This window comes from Scleropages formosus, chromosome 3, assembly GCF_900964775.1.
Source record: "Scleropages formosus chromosome 3, fSclFor1.1, whole genome shotgun sequence".
Classification (NCBI taxonomy): domain Eukaryota; kingdom Metazoa; phylum Chordata; class Actinopteri; order Osteoglossiformes; family Osteoglossidae; genus Scleropages; species Scleropages formosus.
In genome coordinates this window covers 38738158-38751903 of record NC_041808.1, presented here as the reverse complement: position 1 = coordinate 38751903, position 13746 = coordinate 38738158, and the positions used below count along the sequence as shown (strand labels likewise).

Here is a 13746-nt window from a genome sequence, read left to right as displayed (position 1 = left end):
CAATGTGAAAGACTTCTAACATTTTTCAGAATGTCAGTATGACTCCTTTAAACTTTGAAGTAGACATTGGAAAAAGAGCTGAGAGCAACAACAGCTGTCACAAAGATAACAATGATAAAGTAACAATAAAAAAGTGAGATCTAATCATGAATAGATACATCTACTCCACCGAAAAGTGTCTGCAGAGTGACAGAGGTGCCTCTTATGACAGTATGGTTAACTGCAATATGTGCTCTCCCATGCTGCAGTGCTGTTTTCTGCACAACCCCCCTGCTCAGGGGATGAGGACAAGAAGGCCCAACAGGCAAGGAAATGAGCACGTTGGTCACTGGCGGTCCAATAAACAGATTCCAGACCCTTAACTTTATATCTCACTTCAAAACAGAGGTCCCACCCTTCCCATCATTGAACAACTGGAGAACATTTATCAGGCACAAATATCAAAATCAAAAATGTAAACATATATAAGGCTTTCTGGATAAAGAACGCACACAAAAAAAAAAAAAAAATGTATACTATTCTTAATTCTGAATAATCTTATTCTAATATTCTATACTATTCTTAAACTTTTCCACAAAGGAAGAAATTGAACATTTAACTGAACAACTGAACAGATAAAGCCTGCAATTAAGGAAGGGCTTATTTCAAAGGCCGGGCTGCAATGGTCACGTGTCTCATCGTTGAGAACGTCTGGTGTGGTGTCTCCCGCAGATCCCTCGGCCCCTTGGCATGTGTCGTATGATCTGGACCAGCACAGGGAAGGGGACCAACTTTGAGAACCGTCAGGGACTTGCAACACCGTTTCAGACACAACAAATGGTCACTTAAAATGGGGGGAGGGTTTCTCGGAACAGCCCCATTTTTTTCCCTACCCCACTTCTTCGCCATTCCACTCAGGACTCAGGCCATATGACGTAAACTCCACATTAACTTCTAGCCCCATAGTACCAAAACCGGCCCCTGCCCTCCTACAGAGGTTAGGGGTCTGTCACTTTGTTCTCCAGTACAGCCACTATCTGCTGCAGTTTCAAGGCGAGCTGTTTATTCTGGGCTGCGGGGTCCTCGTCTAAGGAGGTGATGATCTGGAATCAAGGCAAGAAGAGATTCCATTATCTACTTGAACGATGAACATCGGCGCAGCAAGTGGTAGGTAATAAACTAGGTTTGCTTGAGACTTTCATGTCTGCAGCTGTGCCTCCTTCTCAATGTAATGCATAAATTGTACTTTTGCTGAGATGTACGTCGCTTTGGACAAAAGCGTCTGCTAAATGAATAAATGTAAATGTTAGAGAAGACGCGCAGCGTCGTGTTCAATCTCAGATCCTTGTGTTCATATGTGTCTGACAGGAAAGGAAAAACGAGTCACATACCACATCATAGTACTTGTTTGCATACTGGTATAGCTGATGCAGAGCCACCTGGGTGCTGAGTTTGCCTGTGTGAGACTGCGAGACAAAGAACAACTTGAAGTAAGGAACTTCTAGGGCTGACCAAAACCAGCCGAAGCAGCCATATCTACACCCCCTTTGAAGGTAAGATCTTCTGGCTCCTCACTGTGTCCACATAAGACATAACATCACAACCTCACAGAAGTATCTATTCTGCACTTACGTGAGCGATGAACATCGGTGCATCAAGTGGATAGTAACAAACTAGGTTTACTTAATTACATGTCTACAGCCATGTCTCCTTCTCTTAATGTAACGCACAAATTGTATTTTTGCTGAGATGTATGTCACTTTGGAGAAAAGCGTCTGCTAAATGAATAAATGTAAATGTAAGTACAAGGGCAATAGTGGAAGACTCACTCACCCGTGACACCTTCGCTAAGTGGGTGTTCATATGCTGGTTGCTGACAGGCACCATCTCCCTGATGCCCTTGTAGTAATTATGGACAAATACAAGCCGAGACAGGTCATCTTGATCAAAGGCAAAGGGATTTTTGCAGATGGTAGGAAATGGTGAGATTACCAAGTGGTAGCCCTGACAGTACTTACTCCTCCACCATCTTCTTGTATGTGGAGATTTCCTTTGCATAGAGTAATTTGTGATTCGGGGAATCCTGTAAGGAATAATGCCAAAGGAAAGTGGTTAGAGAGGGATCATGGGCTGGAGAAAAAAATGAAGTCCTGGCTCTTGGATCCTTCGCCTGGCTTAACATCAACAAAGGCGTAACATCGAAGCGCTCCCAGGCTCACCCGGCTCAACTTGTGCTCGCTCTTGGTGCAGACGTCCATGAAGGTCTGGGCAATAACAAACAAGGAGGTGTCCACCACTTCGTTCACGTGAACGTCGAAGATGAAGTGGGGGTTCTTCAAGATGTTCACCCAGAACCTCAAAGGCAAGCTGTGGAGACACAAGCCTTTTCAAGAAACACACACTAGCACTCACACTCATTCCATGCAAATATAACTGTGGCCTCATCTTTAACCATGTTTCTGGATGTTATTCCTGTTCTTAGCTCTCAGATGTCCCAATGAATACTCCCACAATTAATCAGTTAGAGTCTGGCTGCAATTCACTTTGCCTTATCAACTGAGTACCGAGGCACACAATACAGGGATCATACAAATGCATTATTGTGTTGCAGATTAATTTTAAAAGTGCAGAAAATAGACACTTCTTCCCCCACATTTATTTAAGAGTTGAGGCATCTGAGCCAAATAAGTTTGGAATTCATCTCTGATTTAGTGCCCAGAGAGATGTTCCAAACAAATGAACAAAAAGAAGTGGATTTAATAAATTAGCAGGGGACATAATTATCCTGTCTGTTCAGCATGTAATAGTACACAAATTCATCAGTAAGCCAAAAGTGTTGTAATTACACTGTTAATCACTCATTCTCACAATACCAACACTTTCAGTCTATGCCCTCAAAAGAGCCTGTCAATCAAAGATAAATATATATGACGCAGATGGTTTACTGCGGTATAAATTCCACATCAACGTATCCTGTGTGTACGGAGCTCTCAGTAGAAATTTTAAATGAAAAATACAATGTCAAGCACGCACACGCGCACACATGCACACACGCACACACACGCACACACACTGTCTGAAGCTGCTCGTCCCGAGCGGGGTTACGGCGAGCCGGAGTCTAATCCGACAATGCAGGGCGCAGGGCTGGAAGAGGAGGAGACACACCCAGGACGGGACGCCAGTCTGTCGCAAGAAACCCCAAGCAGTACTTGAACCCCAGACCCACCACAGAGCGGGCACGGGCCAAACCCCCCGCACCCCCACGCCCCTGCGCCTCCTCTCACCGTGAAGCATTTGTCTCTGAAAACTGACAGCTCCAGCACTGCTTTCTCGGGAATTCTCTCTGCCAGAGACGGCAAGAGCACTCTACCTGCTGGTCTTCCACATGTCAATGGTCTGGTCATCCACGTTGTCGTGCTTCTGTGCCTGTTCGTCCAGGAAGTCAAAAAAGTACTTGACTGCTGGGGGCCCAACGGATGAACAGAGGACACTGCGGAAGAAGTCGTCCACAAACCGTTGCAGAGTGCCCTGAAACAAACACATTTGCGCATATGTAAGCAAGCCCAGGTGAGGAGGAGCCGTTTTCAAACGCATAGCAATCCTGTTATTTCTGTCATGAAATCTGATAAATATATTGTAACGACCTGCATTACAGTTTTGAGGGGGAAATACGCTTGTTGTAATTGGCTAGCGTTTGGTGACGCGCGGGGGATATAAGGGGGTGATTGCGTCTGCCAGGGGAGAAAGAGGAGTGAGCCTGGGGGTGCTAAGCAGGGTGGGAAGGCTGGCGAGACGCGCAGGTCCTGGAGGAAACGGGGTCCCTGGTGCCGGTGTTCAATGAAATGTTCGAGATGAACATTTCCTCTGCGTCCTTCTTCGCCCCAATCAAACCCACGGCGCTGCGTGCCACAATATGATATCCAAATACTAATCCAAATATTTCACTTTGCATTCCAAATACAGATTTTATTATTAGAACTATCTTTTACATATTCAGGGCTAGAATATAGAAGTATGATTGGATTCTTAGCAATGCACAACCAAACTGCTGCATATTAATGTGTTGTAGGCTTCACCAGCCCAGTGTATTTAGCATTCTAACTGCAGCAGGCTATTAACAAACCAACCTTGACAGACAGCAACCGCATCAAATAAAGCTCTGTGATGGCTTTGGTCATCGACTTGTCCTTCATGTTGCCCTTCTTGGATTTGACCTCATCCACCTCCTCTGCTGGCCGCACCAGGTGGAACACCTTGTCCTCTTCAAGCAGAGCATTTCCTGAAGGAGTAGGTAGAGTAGGGTTGTCAGCAAGACCATGGGAACACTACGGAAGGCAAGAAGTAGTACAGGAGCACCACTCACTCTCTTCATGACTGTCCTGGTGCTGGTCATAAGACTGCAGAGGATGCAGGACCCTAGACAGGACGAGAATGGCATTGTCTTGCACCTGAAACACAAGAACTATGTTCAGCCCGAGCTGGATACAGTCTGACAGATTTCAGGTCTGGAGCAGACACGACACAGACATTTGGTCACCACGTAAGGGGCAAGCCGTGACTCAACCTGTACCGTTAGAATCGATGCGTCCATTTCTTAAGATGTAACTCACGTCATAGTGGGCCAAAGTGTTCATGCGCTTCCATCTGCCCTCCTTTTGCGATGTCAAGTCAAGGTCCGACAGAATCTGCCCAGCAGATTCTACAGAGCAGAAAGACTATTTCAACATTCATTTTATATCCCAATCATATGCAGACTGGTGCAATCCAAGCAAGGAAACCCTTGCCTATAAAACAGAAATAATGTCATACCTACTTCAGTAATAAAATAGAGAAGAATAAGACACATTTTTGTACACTTGCTCAAGGATCTTCTCCTTCACTTGGGAGATGGTGTCACAGTTGAGTACCTTGACCAAAGTGACACCTGGCCCTTCCCCGTGAACGAGGACCTGCAGAGTCTAAGGCGAAAAGGGCGGTTAGCACTTGGCCTTCTGTGCATGCATCCAGTTCCCACACTGTAGATTTAACGTGCATCTTCAAAAACTGTCATAGATCACAAGGATTCTGCTGATCACGAAAGTGTCCACCGGTATTGTCTTCTTCCCATTTCTTGGAGTTCATTTAGCACCACAGATAATCCTTTCAAAATGAAGCATTCATACCCCAAGTGACCGCCGACGTGTGATCGGGTTCAGCCTACATAATACTCACCAGCGTACAGTACTCCACGTCGTCCCCCAGCAGGTCAGCGTCATTCAGCGTGTACTTGGCCTTTTTCATGACAGCATCCACTGGGCCTTTCTCCACTTGGTGTTTGACGGCTTTGAACAGCTTGTACAAAGGCTCTCCTGCCGAGTCCTGCCCGCACAAGAATTCACCATCAAGCTTCTTTCAGAACAAAACCGTTCCCTGTCACTAAAGCAAAAACCTTCATTTTGTTCAAACAAAGATCTGAACCAGTAGAAAATAAGATTAATCCACAGAGTGGAATCAAATGAGATTAATTTTGTGTCACAAAAGATGATACCTTCAAGAACTGATAGAGACAGATAGACATCCAGTTGCACAGCATTTTCTCCACCACTGTCTCTAACCTACAAGTAAAGGGCAGAGAAATTACTTTTTTTAAAGTGGGCAGGGGAAGATCACATTATTTAAAAAAAAAAAAAAAGGGCCGTTCTGAGACACCTTAAAGATACGCTGGTCTTATACACCTCACCTGTGCAGCATGAGCTTGGGGTTCTTGCTAGGGGCATATTGTTCCATGAGTTCTAACAGGAGTGTCCTCATGATGTCTGTGTAGTAGTCCAACTTGCCGTGAAGCGCCACCGTCAGCAGGGAGGCAAAGTAGCCCTTTGACCGGGCATTGAAGTCAGGATGCCCCTCTAAGGTGCGGATGAACTGACAAAGGCACGATCTGCTATACACCTCATATATCATTCTAAATTGTGTGCTATACAAGCTGGAAAACACATAAAATCCATTAACTTTTATGCTGTGAAAGCCAGTCTGATGATTGTGATCACACACAGGCTGAAATCACTTATCCCAAGAGGGGTCGCGGCAACACAGGGCGCAAGGCTGGAGGGGGATGGGACACACCCAGGACGGGACGCCAGTCCATCGCAAGGCACCCCGAGCCCCCTCTCTTTCAAACACAGGGGAAACGTATGAACTCCACACAGACATTTGAATTTGAACTCACACATAAACCCACAGCCCAGGAGTCACCCATTGAATGACAAGAGCACACTCGAACCCCAGACCCGCCAGAGAGCGGGACCTGGCCAAGCCCGCTGTGCCACTGCACTCCCCAGTGATGATTGTGAGGATTGTATTAATTTCACATTAAAAAAGAACTGGAGCAGCAAAGAACAGATAGGAAAAGACACAAATATGCAGTTTTTAGGCACTTGTGACAATAAGGAAAGTTTTGGGAGCTGCACTGATGTTAGGACCTACACTGAGAAGGAAAGGCTTGCTATTCAGCAGGTTGAGGAACTGGTTGAGGGCCTGCGTCACTGTGGCCCTCCTCGCCTCAGGAATGTCCAGCTTGCCAGTGATCATCACGTCACTGGCGCTGTCCTTGAAAGGCAGGAAGAAAACGCGGTCTGTGTAGGTCTTGTAGTCCAGGAAGGGGATACAGGGTTCACTGAGATCACCAGTGTGGTCCTCCATTTCAATCATGAGCTCTGAAAAGGGTTAGGAATAAAACTTTACATGCGCTATACAGGGGATTGTGCAACTGTAGATTAAAGGGCTCTTGCAAGTGGTAAGAGCCAGAGTAAAGGCTGCAGATGAGCAGAATATTAGTTATGGAAAAGACCTGTGAACTCCTTCTTGCAGCGGTCACGAACGCTCCCCTCCAGGTTCTCGAGCTGCTGCCTCAGTTTCTCATATTCTCTCTCAGCTTGCTTCCTGTGCACACGCATGCAAATGATCAAATTACAAAAGTGCCTCAAAAGAAGAAGCAATAAAATTCATACACTGAGTAACGGTGTTATGTAACTCCCTACCCACAGTTTTATCTTTTTTTTTTTTAAAGGAAAACTCAGGATGTGTGATAACTTATGTTCTCTCAGTTGACATTATATTTACATTTATTCATGTAGTAGACGCTTTTGTCCAAAGCGACATACATCTCAGCAAAAGTACAATTTATGCATTGCATTGAGAGAAGGAGACATAGCTGCAGACATGAAAGTCTCAAGCAAACCTAGTTTGTTACCTACCACTTGCTGCACCGAGGTTCATCATTCGAGTAGGTGCATAAAACACAGGACAGACAAATCCCGATACCCTCCCACCATTTTTTTTTTTTTTAAATATTATAAAATACGACCCAGAACCGAGAATCTCCAAGCTTTACCTTTCGTGTGCGGGACCACCAAGCGAGCAGAAGTAGACGAGCGAAGGGGCCTGGCTGGGGTGTAGCAGTTGAAGGGCATACGAACAGCAATGTTCCAAATTTGGAATTCATGCTCTGAGGTTTAAAACAAAGTCACTTACCTGTAGCAGCACACTGAGGCTATGATTATGATTATGGTGATCCCCACCATCGGGGTAATCACTTCAGGAATTATGATGTCCAGGGGAGATGTCCAGGATGCCTCAGTCTTCTTTTCATACTCCACTGAGCCTACAATCCACTGCCCATGGCCGAACTTAATCTGAAGGAAGCAGAAACGATACAGTTGGAGCAGAATTAAACCATAGGCATTCAGGCAACTCCACTAAAGCTGTTAGCAACTTCAGTAAAGCTGAGCAGCCTTTTCTCCTCTTCAAGCTTCAATTCAGGAATCCTTCTCTGCACAGCACAGTGCCTTACCTTAAGTTCCAGCAAATCTGCCTTTGTGTCTCTCTTGGGCCTCTTGAAGCAAGATGTTGGTTGGGTCCAGTCCAGGAAGAGCATGTCATCCTGTAAGATGCTGACCCCACAAGAGACGTCTCCCACAAAGGCTTCTGCTTCTTGGGCTGTCATTGCTTTGGCAAAACCTTTACCCTTGGGTGCGAGAGACAAGAAGATGGCTTAGCCACACTGTTCTGTGTTAACTGCAAAAGCTCTAATACTGAGAAAAAGAATTTATTGTATTTCAGAAGGGGGGGTGCGGTGGCGCAGTGGGTTGGACCACAGTCCTGCTGTCTGGTGGGTCTGCGGTTCGAGTCCCGCTTGGGGTGCCTTGCGACGGACTGGCGTCCCGTCCTGGGTGTGTCCCCTCCCCCTCCGGCCTTACACCCTGTGTTGCTGGGTAGGCTCTGGTTCCCCCGCGACCCCATATGGGACAGGCGGTTCTGAAAATGTGTGTGTGTGTGTGTGTATTTCAGAAGTACTGTATCAATTGGGTTTCATCAAGAAAACTGGGGACATTACATCACCTGTAACCGTTGCTTTTCTCAGCTGTAATTTTACATGTTAAAACAGACAACAAAAACAGTATGCAAACATTTGGTGAATATAAAACAATTTTGCAGGAATTACTCCTAAATAATGCCAACAGAAGATTATATTTACAGTTACAGATATGATGCTGTTCTCTGAAACAATCCTTTTTTGGTTCTCTTCAAACGTAGGATCCGGGTGGTAGTCAAAAGGCTTGAGCTCAAGCTCAATGTTGTCCATGACGATGTAGGTCCTGAGAGACGCTATCCCATCGGTCACGTTCACCGTCGGGGAGGAGAACTGCGTTACTGTGTCATTTTCGCCTTTTACCTCCACTTCAGACTGCAAGGGAAGGATCAGACTGAGAGAGACACCAGAGTAGAGTTCATGGCTTCTACCTGACCCACAACAAATGTATACACACACATTAAAATACTGGTGGAATGCTGGTGCTATAGGTGCTCCATTACTTAAAACCCCTACTGCTCCAAAAAGCAGAGAAGACAGGCACTGCACACTGGGAGTGATCTTTTGGTAAGAAGCCTTTCATCGGACACAAACCTTCAGTGGACTGGTGACGCCTGACTGCTCGCTGGAGGGCATCACTTTCACGGCAGCGTTCTGGATGAGGTCAAACCCGGTGCCGACGATAAAAATGATCCCCCCCCCCCACTGAAATTAGCACAACACTAATGTCACCCTAAATCTGTACAATATGATCAATAAACACCAGCTTTCTTCTCAAGGATTTGACACGTATACGAATATAGCATGTGCATGTTTAACTCCGTAGGTAAGGATAGGAAGTCGAACCCAAAGCAACCATTGTCTCATATGGAGCTGGCACAAAGCAAGGAGATGAGCTAAGGTGAGAAAATGCCACCAGTCATACCCATTGTTCATCACCTAGCGATGAGTGATCTGTATAATCTACTGAAAAGATGTCACACAATACGGTTCATTACAGCATAGTATTACATCTCCTGCTCAGTCCAGACCTATGGGAATGTGGTCCATTACCAGCATAATGCTTCAAAAAGATTACATATTGTGTAGTTCTCTCACTCTCCCAGTAAGAAGGGAAAAAGAAGTAGAGGACAGACTCACCATACAAAACTTGTGTCTGGATAGTGGTGATCCAGTTTAGGATTCTCAAAGAACCTGAACGGCGTAGGCACATCTTTCGTGGTGTGCTTCCCGTACTTCACTGTCACTGTCAGGTTATCAGAGGGGACCTTCTGTACCGTGTACTCTCTGGTTTTGCAGGTTATATTTTTCCGGAACGTCTCCCTGTGGACGGGAACGGTGGGTGCAGTTTGTGGCGGAAATTTGCACTGGGGTTCAGCAAAGAGAGGTGCAAAGACGACAGACATCTCGTGTCTCGGTGACCTCTCATCGCTTCTTCTCAGAAGCAAACTGGGAATTGCACTGCAGAAACTCAGACTCGGAAGAGCATCGCTAAGGCTTGGTGTCATGTCTCCAGGGCACAGAGTACTTACACGATACACACCACCCCGCCGACAGTGATGCTGACGTCATCCTTGGTACCGGTTTCCAGGTCCGTTCCTGTTATTGTGATAAGAGTTCCTCCCGCCCGTGGGCCTCGGTTAGGCTGGACCCTTTCGGGTCTGGGATCCTACAAGCGTTTGGTAGGACAAGAAACCTTCAGGACTTCTTGGAAATATGAATCCACACGACACAAAGTACTCAGCAGTGAACAAGTGAGCAAGTTCTCGACACGGACTGACAGCGACCGGGGCGACAGCTGGTACGGGAATGACGGTATGTTTACGTCAGTCTCAGTGATGTTCTCACCCTGTATGTGAACATGACACTCGACGTCCCGCTTTTCCCTCCTTTCACCTTCACCTCCACAACCCCTGACTGTTTCTGTTAGACTCCACCGATCTCACACACCACGCTGAAGCAGGAAGGGAAGAGGAGCGGCAGTTACAGAAATGCTGCGGTGCAACCGACAATGTCTGTTTGCAAAAGTGCAGGTGACCGGGTGCTCTGCTGTACCTGGTGGACACGGAGTACTTCTCTTCCTGGTGCACGCAGGGCTCTCCGGCCACTCTGATGCTCTCTATGTCCTCTTTCACGATACCCAGGTTGGAGCCTTTGATGGTCACTGAAATCCCCCCTTTCAGAGGCCCATACCGAGGTATGATCTGAAAAAAGAGCATTTCCTCTTCAGATACATACTTACAATGTACAGACAGGTTATCTGCATTTTGTAACGATTAGAGAGCCCGTGGGGGGGGGGGGGGGGGATGTTTGCCAGAGTTTATCCCTTCTTGTTATTACTTTCGGTAGAAAAACGATAAGGTAAATTGGTGTATTTGTGAGATGTTTGTTTTGTACGTGCATTTTTCGTGAGGGAAAAAGTCATTCATTCTAATAAAACCATTACCATCCTGCTCCAAAGGGACAGGTGTGTCACTAATAGAAATAACTAGATTACTTTTGCCTTGGTAGAAGTAAGTCAATGCCAGCATTAGGATTGCCAAAAGTGTTTTTTTTTTTTTTTTGTTAACAAATCGGATATAGAATAGTATTCATGGTAGGAGATTAGACACCAAGTGAACTGTTAGACACGAGATCTGGCAGTTTTTAGCTATGACCAAAAGGACATTTATTAATTTGCTTGGATAGATAAAAGGACAGGAGGTAATAAATGTGCTATTTTTTGTATGATACAGAGAAAACATGGTGCAGCGTCTCCAGAAACTCACATCAGTGATTTCAGGGTTGGGACAGTCCCTCCTCCGCTCACCACTCGGACACCTTTTCCGATACTCGCAGGACTTGGTTTTATCGCACCACACACAACTGTACATGGGGTCTGCACTCTTGCACAGGCTGCAGTCCTCACGGCCCACAGCACAGGAAGGACAATGACCTTGCCTTCCACAGCCCCATCTTCCGCCTGGCTATCGCAAGACGCTCCTCCCAGTTGACCCGGGCCGCTCCTTCTGAAAGAAAAATCACACCCAGCACTCTGAGGGGACCGCTACAAAGCGAGAGACCACCAAAGGTATCTTTTCGTGCTCACCAGAACCCAAAGCACTTCACCTCTGTCTTCCCGAGGTTGAGCGCTGAACCCGAGGCCCTACTGAACGTCTGAGTCAGGTGCAACGCTTGGGCAAGTGAGCAGTCGGAACATGCAAACAGGACTGTCATCTGCATACTGGGCCAACTTGACAGTCCTGCCCCCGCCTCCCGAAATAGGCAATCCATCTATCCCCGGGTGGGCCCGAATTGCTGCCACCAGCGGCTCCACGTACAAAACGTAGAGGAGGGGAGACAGCGGACACCCCTGTCTTACCCCACTCGTCTGGGGAAACCACTCCCCGAGAGAGCCGTTAATAGGAACCCGGCTGCCAACCTCATTATAGAGTGTTCGGACCCACCTGAGAAAAATGGGGCCCAATCCCAATCTGCCCAAAACATTAAACTTTAAATTGTGGTCCACCCGATCGAACGCCTTCTCTTGGTCCAGGCTGACCAGCGCTAGGGGTCTTCATGGACCAGGAGGGCTATAACCTTCCTCAGATGCTCGGTTAGGACTTTAGCAACTAACTTTGCGTCAACGCGGAGCATAGTCAGGGGCCTCCAGTTGCTCAGATCAGCTCTATCGCCTGTCTTATGCAACAAGGATAAAACCCCCGACCTCATGCTCTCCGTTAGCTTACCTCGGGTCAGTACTTCTTCCACAATCTCAAGGAAGACAGGGCCCAGGACATCCCAAAATGTGGAATAAAATTCCACCGGCAGTCCGTCCAACCCTGGGACTTTCCTCCAGTTCATTCTGGAGAGCCCCTCAGACAGTTCCCCCAGGGTGATGGGTGCCTCTAGGCAAGCCCAGGAATCAGCCGGGAGGGTCGCCTGCAAATGCTGTAAAAAAGAATCCCCTGTGATGGGGTCGGTTTCCCTAACCTTAAAAAGACTTTTATAAAACTCTGTAGCAACCTCAATCATCCGGGCCGTTTCATTAACCAGCGCTCCTTGCCTAGCTTGTAAAGAAGTAAAACCCATATCGTGTTGAAAGCCCCTCGTTTTATTAAACAAAAAGGAGGAACAATTTTCATCTTCCTCCAATTCTCTTATTCGGGCTCTTGCAAGGAGCCGTTCGCCGTTCACTAGCTCGCTGGTCATAAAGTCGCCTTAATTCCGCCTTTAGTTCCGCTTCTCTGTCGCTATTAAAATCTTTTCCATTGTTATGGTGGGCATAGAGCTTTCCCAACTTTTTCTCCACTTTCCAAATAGCTCTGCGAGATTGAGCCTTCCTACGAACACAATATTGCCTAGTAATAGTTCGCACCTTCGTTTTGGTGGCTTCCCACCAATCCGAAGCAGAGCTACAGAAAGGTTTGAGCTCCTGCCACACCTTAAAATGTTCATAAAAAAGGTCCCTTTACTCTTTCTCCTTGAGAACATCTACGTCCAGTTTCCAGTTCCCAGGACCATGCAACGAGGCCTCTATGGAAACTGTGGCGTCTACCATCAAATGGTCCGTCGGCAAATGAGGAGAGAGATGAACCCGTTTAAAAACAACAGAGTCGGAAGCTAAAATATAATCCCGGCGACTTTATGCTCCTCTACTATTAGATCAGGTAATGCCCGGATGACTGGGGTTGCATACTTTAAAACCATCAGAAAGACCAAATCTGAGCATAAAATTCTTAAAATGTTTGATGCTAACATCCTCTTTACCCTCCAGATATATAGTAAAATCCCCACCAATTATTAAATGTCTATTACAGACACAAAAGGGGGCCAACTCTTCTAAAAGAGATATGAGGGATGCGGCCTCTACCGGAGCATAGACGCACATCGCACGGATGCGCTGTCCCCTCCAGGTGGCGTCCACTCCCAATACTCTACCCTGTAGAACAGTAAACGTGCTTACATTCTCAAAACTTTGTTCACCAAAGAGAATGCCAACACCTGTTGAGTGGACGCCACCCACACTCCATTATGATCTACCTTTCCTCCAACCCGAAGAGAAAACGACCACATCCCGCTGGTCTCGAAGGTGGACTTCCTGTAAAAAACATAACTGGAAGGCAGAGGATGCAAGCCTGTCAAACATCGCTGCTCTTTTCAAAACATTCTTCAGTCCTCTGATGTTTAAGGTTAAAATTTTAAAATCAGCCATAAAAGGGGGCAAATTAAGTTTCAAGTTTATTGTCATAGATACAAGTACCAGGTACGTGTATCATGAAAATCTTCCTGAATGCTTCTCCACAGACTATGGGCAAGGACAATAGAAATACTGCACAAACAAAACAATGACAAACAAAACAGTGTCAATGACAGATAATGAGAATGCTTAAAGTGACAGTTTAATTTCCCAGTGTGCTTAGGTGGAGCAGTCCAACTCT

At 46.4% G+C, this 13746-nt stretch overlaps 1 pseudogene; it reads right to left on the bottom strand.

Annotated features, from left to right (window-relative positions):
* Positions 1 to 942: 942 nt before the first annotated feature.
* On the bottom strand, positions 943 to 11548 carry LOC114910217 (plexin-B2-like; annotated as a pseudogene).
* Between the last annotated feature and the right edge of the window lie 2198 nt (positions 11549 to 13746).